Raw genomic sequence first — 12,388 nt, 5'->3', positions numbered from 1 at the left:
GGTAAATAGGTTGGTCGTTACACGGGTTGTAACATCAGATATCAATTAAACAATCGTTCGTCCTCGAACGAAGCAAGAGAGTACGAAAGTTGATGGTAACCAAGGAATCTTTATTATAACCATGAAGCCCTCACGACAAGAAGTACGCCAAAATTACGGTCCGTTCACCTTATCAGTCAAAACTTCCTTTAATTTAACTCAAAGATCCGATTTTCATGTTTTCCATAATCAAATTTCTCTCACAACTGATCCCCGAATTTAAAAACTGTTTTTTGCTGGAATTCTCTGATTCGATAAAATCATACTTCTGAATATGATCGATAGGTCTCACAAACAATTCTCTAAATAACACAATCCTTTAGATATAGACACAATCATGGCCCACTTTGAACCGGTAAAATAATCTGATTCCACTAATCTTTCTTTCACACCCTCCAAGCCATTCTTCGCACCACGATTCCTTATCACCCGACAATGATTTTTTTTCTAAAAGAATCCTTGCTTTATCAGAGCAACTCCAAGCAATTCCTTCAAATTTATCTTACTCAAAGCCGATTTCCCTAGTTCCAAGTCTGTTAATTCCGTAACCCAGTGTTGAAACTACTTTAGTCAAAACCCATCGCCTAAGACTCTTTAAATCTTTGAATCATCATACTGGAAGCATACCCACTGATTACCTTGCCCAGTCATAACCCGTAAAGAACTATCTGGCCAATCTAAAGACTTTTCACAACTATAATACCTCTTCAAATCATTACCAAGCACCGACGTAAACCGTTATAACTCTTCGAATAACAGCCCTGGGTAAGATATCATCAAGTCTACTCGCAAACTCTGATAAACTCGGTAAACCTGTCATACCTCAATTCTGAACTGAAACCCATAAATCCTTCTGGAAAAATAAAAAAATAGTCCATTAAGCTCTAATCGAACAATTCTGACCAGGAATGAATGCACAACCCCTGAATACCACCAATAGTCACTCGAACGGACTCCAAATTTTCCAAACCAATCACTGTCCTATCACCCACCTGGGGCAACCAATTCTAGTCCTTTTCTCATGCATAGTCAATCATGTCCGTCCCCTCGACTCAGAAGGATTAATTCTAACCAGTCATCACTTAGTACAGAAGAACTATACCTTACGATCGTAATCTTCATATTTCTCAACCTCTACCTAATACAAAAATCTGATAGACCCCATGAACTCTAAATATATCAAAATCTCCTTGTGCTTCCCCTTAACTTGCTCACGATTCCGAACGTATCAAATCTTGCAATCCTCTGCTCTAACCCTCACACAACTACTTCGAAGTCCTTAATGTCCAAAAGCACTCACCCAAGCTATCCAGTTAATAATGCTTATAACATAATACACTACCACGAATACGGTCTCATCTCAAAAATATAAATCTAGCCTTCAAATTATAGAGAGTCCTAGAATTCCTTTCTATTAACCACACTAGCTCATCCATTGAAGTGTGCTATGAAATTACCCAATTGGGTACCACACAAGCCACTTCCCATAAGCCTTAACATGTCATACCTCAAATTTTCTTCTCACTAGTTGCTAATCACAAAACCTCACAGAACTTCATCATATCACTTAGTCCATTCTTGTAGACTTCCTTCTCTAAGCGTACTCAACAATCACCCCTTATCTAAAATATGCAAGACAACAACACCATAATCCATACTGACCCTAGTAATCTGGAAGATGTACCTTATTCTTACCGATTCTCGATCAACTATACCTTTTCTTGACTCTTTAATTCTCTAATTCCAATCAAATCACAATCATCGCCACTGTCTAACCATCACTCGAACCCACTCAATAGTACACCACATAGTCATAAGTCTTACAAACTAGTCGAGTCGATCCTGGTAATAGTAGTATGCCACACACTCTACACCCTGGAGTTCCCTTACCTAACTCAACTCTAAAACTAATTACTTTCTCTATCCAGCATATCACATACACAGTCCTACTAATGTCCTCATGTATCTCGACCAAGGTGCCCTTGCTCAAATTCCCTTAACACTACTCTCCCACGAAGAATCACCTCTTGTCTTACTTGTCGAACCACACCTCTAACAAATCGTGCGATTATACCCCTCATTCGATCAATTCCACAGAGTCATAAAATAAGTAATAGAATGAACTAGCTAAAACTTACACAATACTTACAATACTCACACCTCTTCTCTATGTCAAAATCCAAATTATGAATCGTGCGGGCACCTATCATATTACTATTTGATAGGCCAACCCTTACCAACCCAACCCCTTCATAACGCTATTTTGAAAATAAATACAACCAACAATAGAAAAATAAATACGAGGGCATTCTTTACTTATTTTAAAAATAGTTTCACTTTCCCAAGGATCTAGTCTAAACCGGTACAAAAGCTTCTAAATTACAGAGATATAATATAATTAAAAAGGCACAGCTTTCGCCTTCGAAATGAGATGTACAGAAGCTGGAGGAAGATATCTGCTACCGCAAATAGAGAAACCTTTAAGTAACACCTGAAACACACCTACACCCAAAAAGAATGTAGCAAGAGTAGTATCAGTACACTACATGTACTGGTAAGCATCATAGGTCGACTAAGATTAGTTCACGCAACACAATACAAGATCAATGGAATAAACAGATGAGTGCAATCGTAACACCTCTTTATATCTTACTCATAATTAAACCGTGTTGACTTACCAAGCTCATACCTCATTACCACGCCAAACAACTTTAGAAGGAAAGACTAATGGTCAACAATTATCATTATCAAGAAGGACTCCTAAGCCAATTTAACCCTATCAATAAGTATGGGATAGAACTCAACCTCCCTATCAATCGACACTCGGTAGGACCTCTAGTTCTTATCTTATTTCCCCTACTTTATCATACTCGAAATTTAACGATTCGACTCATCCAACCCATATTCCATAATGGACACCAGACCCAAACCACTTATCAAGTATCAAATAAGATTAGTAAATCAATGCAGTCAATAATAGCAATTTCATATAATTCCCAAACACTTAGCCACGCTAACAGGGTCAACTCAACCAACCTTACTTTATTTATCAACGGGTTCTGAGGTTAATCATAAATGCCTCATTCCCACAATCAGGAAGAGATCAATTGCACATACCAAAATAACCATAACTATATGCCATCCAATTAGGATCTACCTTGCCACAATCACAAACTATGAACACATAAGTATAATGCAATCAATGTTAGTATCGTATCCGTACATACATGCTAAATATTAATGTTTGAACCATTAGCAATGACCTGCAGGGGACCAATAGTGTCTATGTACCCTCGCTCCAGAATCTTACCTCAGATCACGAGCCTTTAACTTAGGCCATATCCTTACCCCGTCAAATGTGCCTTTTCATATTTATGATATCTTTCTCATTACAATGTATTTCTATTCCACAATCAATAAGGAGTGTGAATAATCAATAAATCAATATTATGGAGCATAAGTCACTATATCACAGGTCATATTAAGACTCAAGATTCAATTCATTAAAAATCATGAATAAGGGATTACTCCAAGTCCACAAGAAAGGTATATACGCACTCTTTCTTTATCTTTTCATATCAGTTCATCACATGAATAAATCAGTCATAGAATATGAATCATATCGAAGTCAAAGATACGGTCACCCTATCATGAACCATAACAGGACTTAAGAAATCACCTTCCTAACAATTAGGTGTAATTTAAATAGATGCATACATTAATAATACACAACATAATGCAACATCCATGCCCAGACTCAGACTCGACTCATCAATAATGCGAATAAAGACTCACTCTGAAACCCACAAGGAGGTATGTACTGACGATTCCCGCATGCTCAGCGCATAGAATAATGTCAACATGAATGCTTAATGGAGACATCTATAATTTCAGGAACAGGTCAACCCCACCCATGTTACAACAAGAACCTATTTTGGCCAACGTGGTACTTGCACGTACCCACCTTCTAACTGGACTAATAACCAACCATAATTACTACTCACTTACCTTTTTGTTATATCGACTACGCATTTGGTTTTACCTATCTACTTAATGGCACGAGGCCTACAAAAATCAGCATTCATCTTAACCCTAACAACTTCATTCGAACTCTATGCCTGAGAACCTAATCGTGCTTTCTCCCATAAATTCTATAACATATATATGATTTACTAATCAAAAGCTAACTCAAGTAAACTATAACCTACCTCATTGTCGAGCAGCTATCATGAACTTTCATGGAATATCCATAACCCCTTCTTGGAGCCGAAAATCGTGATAAAGAAATCTTTAAGGAAGATAACCCGAAGGATGTTTGGAGAGCCTCCTCCCTCTAGTTACCAAATGGTTTACTCTGGGAATACCCTAATGGCAGCTTAGAAGAGGGTTTTATGGATAAAAGTTGTAAAATCCCAAAATAAAGTCAATAAACAGGGGTATTAATCGGATCACTTGTCTGCTACAGCGGGACCGCTATAGTGGTGATTCACCCGCTGCGGCAAAGAAACCGACCCTGGGGCCCATACATTTTTAACTCTCATCTAGTTCACCTATGAGTAAATAGTATACTTAAAACTCCCCCAGGGACTAGACTTATGACAATACCCTAGGTTTTTCATACACGGGCAGCGGAAGGTCCAATAACAACCAGGTGGGTCGTTACACTCCAAAAGTAGATACAACACCCAATAGCTCCTTGCGTACTAAAACTTTACACCTGTCCAACACTAGAGGCATTTTTACTAGTCAATCACTGGCTCCCATTGGCCCACGCCATAACCAATTATACCAACTTAACACTGAACCCTTATGTCTATTCTACCATGTATGACCACAACATACCTCTCAAATCGACTAGCTCTTGATTCCACAATATCCTTACATTCTTTTAACCATGACGACCCAGCGAACACACCCTTTACTGAAGGACTAGGACCACAACTGCCAATATCTTAAGTCTCCACTCGTCATAAGTAACCTTGCTTTCTGATTTAGAACCGATAACCACTTTCCTGAAAGAACCCACAAACCACTAGTTCTTACTCCACCACTACCATATAGCCACGTCGAAGCCAACTTAACTTTTCACGACCGAATATGAAATCCACTCTAGTACCAATTGCAACCTTATCCTGACAAGCACGTCAGATACCAATTTTTTCCTTCCTAATAGCAACAATTGATCTATCTAAGTCCTCTTCCTTATGCCTCCGTCCTACAACAAGAAAAGTACTCTTACCAAAATACCCTAAGAAATCTTACTTCGCTACACGTTTCCCACAAAAGTCATCCTTCATGTCCTTATTCTCAACTTTTTTTCTTTATTACACGCAGTCACTATCCTCTTACCAAATCTGATGATCCTTACAAAACTTACATTCGTCCCTGCATATCGAAATTTAATACACTGCAACTGTTGAATCGTTGACCTGCCATTGGTACACTCGTGCCACACACACCATCATAATACCTTGACGAAGTTGAAACTTTTCCCAAACCAACCATACCTCGAGCAATCATTCTTGTTAAGTCATAAATACACTTCTGCGACTTTCAAGCAACCCAACGCTGAAAACATGGAGATCATGTGACCCTCTGTACCATCTCCCCCACACGACTGAATCCTCAAGCCATAGCTAGAAACTGAACTTGTTCACGCGTCTGAATCAGGATGACACATCTTGTACCATACCACAACATGTCGTGACAAAACCGTTCGCATATAAATTTAAGAACGAGTTCCCACCTTACGCGGGTGATTAAGACAAGAAAATTCAAATACCAATTTGAATCAACTAAATACCAATTCGAATGAAGTAGCACGAAAGGAATGGAAAATTAGAAGTTTCCTAAATGTCCTATAGCCTCTCGCAGATAAGTACGGAGCTTATAATACTGATCCGCAAGACTCTACTAGACATGCTCTTATACTTATAGACCAGGTAACCTAGGGTTCTGTTACCAACTTGTCACAACCAAAATTACGGATCGTGCGGGCACCCACGCTAATCCTCCTGGTGGGCGAACCCTTACCTCATTCAATCATTCAAATTAAGCATACCAAAAGAAATAGAAGTATCTAAGCAGTCTCCATATCATATAAAGTATATAAGTGTGGAAATACAACAACTACCCAAGGAATCTGGTTTGAATAGTATAAGAGCTACTAACACATATGTCTGGAAATACAAGTCTGAAATGCTAAAACTGTCTCAGAATATTAAATAAGACAAGAATATAGAGGAGTATTTGGGCAGCGAGAATCCATCAAAGCTCACCCTGGGCACTCTAAAAGCTAAGCCTCAGAATCACTCACAATAGCCTGATATGAAATCCGTAACAAACTCTGCACTCAGAAAACAATACAGCAAGGTAGTATCAGTACAAACAACAAGTACTAGTACGAATCATAGGTCGACATCAATTAGTTTACACATGTAAAAGACAGAAATTAATGAGTAGGCAAATAAACAATCGAGCATAATACTATGTGATAGGAACCACAATATATCTTCATAATCTCAAGTCATAGCCTAGGAAAAGGTCTCTAATCCTCAAATCCACCAAGTGTCTAGATCAACAAGCACACAGAAACTCAACTAAACCGTCAACCAAGGAATCAATGCGGAAACATACCATGCAATACAATAAAAGCAACATACAAAATCAGTGATATGAGTTGAGGTAATATGAATGAAAGTTCGATGTAATGCAATGCACTGGCCAACTGTCTCATACCGTACACACATGCTACGGACGGAATACCTCCATGTCTCGATAGTCATGACCCATGGGGGACCCGCGAAGTCCATGTACCAGTCACTCCATACACAATCCAGAGATGACTTCCACAACACTAGCCACTCCACACACAGCCCAAAGATGGCTTCCATATCAAAACTGTCCGTAGCCACTCTGTACACGGCCCAGAGGTAACTTTCATACATTCACTTCCGTATCATACGTTTCCATAATTTTTTTCCATCAATTACTCCATTGGAACCACACCACATTACCCTGAGAAATGCATGATGAAATGCATGCATGAATGTCGAAGTCAACAATAATCATGAGGGTGAATAAACATAACAACATCCGTAAATCAACTACCAATACAAATTTATTACCAAATCTGTCCAAGGCCACATCTGAAACAATTTTCCTTCGGACTGCATAGGTAGCATCAAACATTATTGAAGAGATGCCGTATGAAATATACATGTAGCAAACACCACAATAAGAAGCCTCGAATGTTTCACTTTCTTTCTTATCATTTCTAAAATCAAATAATAGTTCGTATCAATGAATCATGTAGAATGTGTATGAATGATATGCATAATATCAATCTCAGGTATAATCGTATCAAATCTCAATCGTGCCTCTACACGAGCATATATCACAATATCAATACCGAATCAAGTTCTTTCCTTTATCAATGACAAATGTCCAGATAAGTGGGAGTTGAATGTATCACAACCACAACATGACAATTAAGCAACAATTGCAATACCATACACAAGGCCACAAGCAAAATCACAACAAACGAGGCGACAAGCCGACAAAGTCAACTACAATACCAACCTAAGATTATCCATCCCAACTTCATACCTGAAGGCTTATCATGCTTTATCCATCAATAACTAACTCTACATATGCTTCGACTGGAGTCTAACCAAAAAGTTAAGTCGTAACCTACCTGGCTATCGAGCTGGAACAACGAACAATCAAATCTGTGCTTTGCCCTTCGGAAGAGCCTTCAAATACTAAAAGTCTAGCCATTATCGAATTATAAGTTAGAAATGAGACACAACAATACCCATATTGATATACATTCGTTCGAATCAAAATCAACTAAGTAAGAGGGGGTAAACGGGCCCATGAGGGTAAAATGGGAATTTTAAAGATGGAATAGGTATCCCAACGCTCTATAAGTTCATATCTACTCCCTAATTACTAAATTAGCTCAAGAATTGGTCAATTTCATCATTCAAGCCAAAACCCCAAACTAGGCACAAATCCTAGCTCTTCCTTATTTAATTTTTTAATTCAAATGGAAGATTCAAGCTTATTGGTTACTAATTAAAGAAATTCGATGCTTAGATTAGTCAAATTCACTAATTAATCTAACATTTAAAGCCTAAAATTCAAATAACAAAGTTAAGGTCGAGACTCATCTTCTTCAACTAGTTTTCTAGATTCCCACTATTGATTCAAGCTTAGGAATGATAAATAATGGATAACAAGGTTAGAGAGATTTACCCCAACAAGAATCCACTCAAAAACAATTCAAATCATGTTTGAGACACTTTGGAGAAATAATTTTGGGAACAGGAAATGAATGGTTTAGCTTAAGCATTTAATGATTCTGGAACAGTGTCTTTTGCTCCAGCGGAAGAAGGTCCTCTGCGGCGCATCCGTCTCAGTGGAATTCCATCCATTAGGGCAGATTCCCATGGAAACCTATACTTTTGCACCCACGGACCAGGCCTCACTGAGGCGGGTCCACTGAGGCGAGATATCGAAAACCAGAATTTCTTGGTTTTTCACCAAGTCCTTCCCAAATCTCGACAACTAATCGAGACTTCTCAGATACAAACCATACATGTACACATACATAAAAACATGCTACAAACTCATTTGTGGTCTCAAATTTCTATCAGAGGTCCATTTGACCGTGTCAACACCCAATGGCAAAAACCAACTTTCCAACCAATAACCCAAAACACTCCGGAGTGCCTCAAGAACCAAACTGAACATCCCACCAAGTTATAAAATTGACCCTCCGGACTTACGGAGATGACAAATTTTTGAAAATGATTCGTTCATCCAAAAGTCAACTATGGATCAACGATTTTTCTCTTTAAGATTTTAATTCTTATAAGTCATAATAAAACTCGGTCGATTACCTTGAGAACCGTGCATCCATCCTCATGGGTCAAAATCATATTACAAGGCTCAGGGAAGGGTCAACGAGGGTAAATGGATCAAAATTTCAATAACGACCAAACGGGTCGTTACGCCTCTCTTTATGCTATTGGTAGTATCTTAAGAACATGAATATGAGATTATTTGATGGTTGAAAATGTGATTGAAACTATATCTAGATAAGTAGACTCAAAGGGCATAAACTTTGCCTCACATGACTATCTTTGACAATTTTAAAATGATTGGACTATTGCCTAGAAACTGTGATACCTAGTTGTTCTCAATATAGGTATACAGATTGCATATGTCATGGAATTACTTGAAAATGATTCATGTTTGGTATTGTCTACTTGTGTTTGAATGGAGTTTGATTTTAAACTAGCAAAAGGCTTAAGAAACAAGTAGCTGGTCATTCTTCAGAATGAGTTAGACTATACCATTCATTTAGGGATGAAAAACAAAGTTGTTTATAATCACCTTAAGCATAATGGGGACTTATGAGGTTTTCACTTAGCTGTGAGGAGGTGAAGAGTTACATCCTAGGGGTAGGAGGGGATGAGAAAAGGCTTTGAATATCCACTCAGCCTAATACTGCCTACTCCAGACTGCAGAGGTTCCTCTTCATTGAATGATTAATCTATAGGACCTTTAAGAGGAAAATTATATTAGTTTGCATGCCAAAATGGAGGCCTAATGTAATTATAACAAGATAATAAATATATCTCTGCAGCTTGTCATTTTTCTTAATGTTGTGCATTGTATCTTGTCCTTCTATTACCTAATGCTGTGAATTTTAAAGACTAGAAGTGTCATTTCTTCCCTAGAACAGACTTGACCATAAACTTTTCCTCATTCACTGTCCACTTGAATAGAATATGCTCAAAGAAACTTGACTCCTGTAACACATTGTTTCAAGTATAAAAATGATAAAGATGAGGGGTGATTAAACTATTAGAAGTTCTGGATTGTTGATATGCTTAATGTGTGCAATCTGAAACCAAAATGACATTTGTTTGGATAACTGAAAATGATTTGTTTGATTTTAAGAGTTGTGTTTTAGCTTGACCTGTAAATTGACGATTGTGTTTAAAAAAGAACTGTATGATAAAAGGGTAATGGATCATGATCTGGAATACATATCAGTGAGTGTTGTTCGCAGTCATCATTAGTGTGGGAGGTTAGCTTTGCCAACCCCACTAGGTGTGCCAAGCATGAGTCCTCAAGGAATTTGCTAACATTTTGAAAGGTTGAGTGCCACTGATGTAGATCACCTGCCTTTGTTTATATTTTTCCTTGTTGAGAATGACATGAACTGCTCTTTTCTCCCTTCTCCTTTTCAGGCAGAGCTTAAAATAGTTAGGGATTATGCATGATTAGGGGGATGCTAGAATTATGGGAAACATGGGTAAAGGGAATGAGTTTAGTCACTGATTGTTAAGATAAATGTCATGATAAGTTTGAGGAGTGAACATTCTAAGCATAGCATCATATATTCTTTGTATGTGTATATATTCGGTATATTGGTGTTGAACTGATCTTCTTTCCCCTCTTCTCTTCTTGGTTTTAAGCTCTTTGTTATGCAATATGAATAGGGTATACAAGGTATACATAGCCCATGCATACCTAGTATATATTGTACTGTATATCTTGTATATGGATAGTATATCATGAATACTGTTTATATGAAATCCCTATGTTGGTTACCAATTTGACCCTGTTTTTCCGTAGAAGGTTGTAAGGGCTTCGAATGCTTTTTCTTCACATATGATCTGAATTTGGGCCTCAGTTTTTCCATCTTGACTGTTTGGGCTTTGTGTTTTTTCCTTCTTCTGTTAGACTGAGTTATTTGCCGTTCGTTTGGCCCACTTGGGCAAACATACATTTTAGATACATCTATTTAATTGATATGTTATGTTTGTGTGTTTAACTATGTTGAACGATAGTTTGCATTAGGAATTACTTGTTTGACTAGTTTGCTAAGTATAGGTGTCTTCTAACTTCCATTTTTTATCCCCTTTTTTTGAAAAAAAAAAACCCAACCCATGCTACCCTAAAACAGAAATTAAGAAATCTAAGCATTTTATGGAAAGCAAAGTTACAACATTAAAGAACTGCAACATGAACCCTTCTTCTTTGGATTGATGCCACTATCAGTCACCTCAAGCTCTCACCAGCTGCTATGGAATCAATTCACAATGAAAATTATTCAAGCAGAAATATGATTGGTAATTCTTTCATAGTTGCAAGTTCTTTGCTACTCCAGTATCTTGAGTTCTTTTATTGACAGAGCCAACATTTTGAGCCTTTTTTTTTGTGGTGAATGAATCATTGTTATCTTGAACTGTTTTAGCTAAGTAATGAGATCCTACTAGTAGTTAACAACTACTGTTAATACCACACACATAGCTAGGTAACATTAGTTAACCAAACAGTTTTCTAGCAACACAGTTGTTGCTTCCTCTTTACAAGATTATCTAAGCAGTTAGATGATTAATCATTGTGTCATCAACAGTTTGACATAGTTGATGTTCTACTGATATTCTTTGAAGCACCTTAATCAGGCTCTCTATTCTTGTAAATTTGTATCTGCAGCTAGGTAACATAATTTTGTCACTGTTGAGAATCTTTTTTACTCCTGCTGGCAACTCCTGATAAGATTGAAACAACATTGTACTGGCAAAATCAAAAACTAGGCTAGCTAAAAAACTGCAAGTGCATTGCCTTCGTTTAGGATGTGAGCGAATTGCACTTGTCCATTGTATCTCCAATATTTGATGTTGCTTACTTCCAGACTAATTTTCCATGGAATATCCCATTCACCTTGCAGAATTTTCACCATGGATAGAGAATTTGATTCAATCACAATAGGAAATAATTGTTTCTTTATGTAAAACTCAATTTCATCTTGTATAGCCACAACTTCTGCTATAATATTTGTTGTATCAAAGATTCTTCTTGCACTTGAAAGCACCAGATTTCCCAACTCATCCCTAATGCAGAAAGCAGTTGAACTCAGGCCTGGATTGCCCCTTGAGGGACCATCAGTATTGCACTTAAACCATCCAAAAGAGGGACATTTCCATTGCACCATCTTGTATCCCACTCTTTGCTTGTAATCTTCTAAGTATTTCACCAACTGGCACCAGTTATATGGGATATCTCTCTGTAATGACCCGATTGGTCGTTATAGTTCTAATGACCTTTTTGCCCCTGTTGACCTTTTTCTAGGTCATCGGGCAGGTTTTAGAGTAACTTTTAGAGGTTTGACCCTCAAAGTGGAATTCGTTTGACCTAAAGTTGACTTTTGAGTAAACGGGCCTTTTCAAAATTTTGTCGACTCCAAGAGGTTCGGATAGTCATTAATGACTTGGTAGTGTGTTCGGTTCAGTTCCCAATGCAATTGGGAGGGTTTTGGAACTTAGGT

Source organism: Lycium ferocissimum, chromosome 2 (assembly GCF_029784015.1).
Source record: "Lycium ferocissimum isolate CSIRO_LF1 chromosome 2, AGI_CSIRO_Lferr_CH_V1, whole genome shotgun sequence".
Classification (NCBI taxonomy): Eukaryota; Viridiplantae; Streptophyta; class Magnoliopsida; order Solanales; family Solanaceae; genus Lycium; species Lycium ferocissimum.
Note: the sequence above shows the minus strand (reverse complement) of the source record.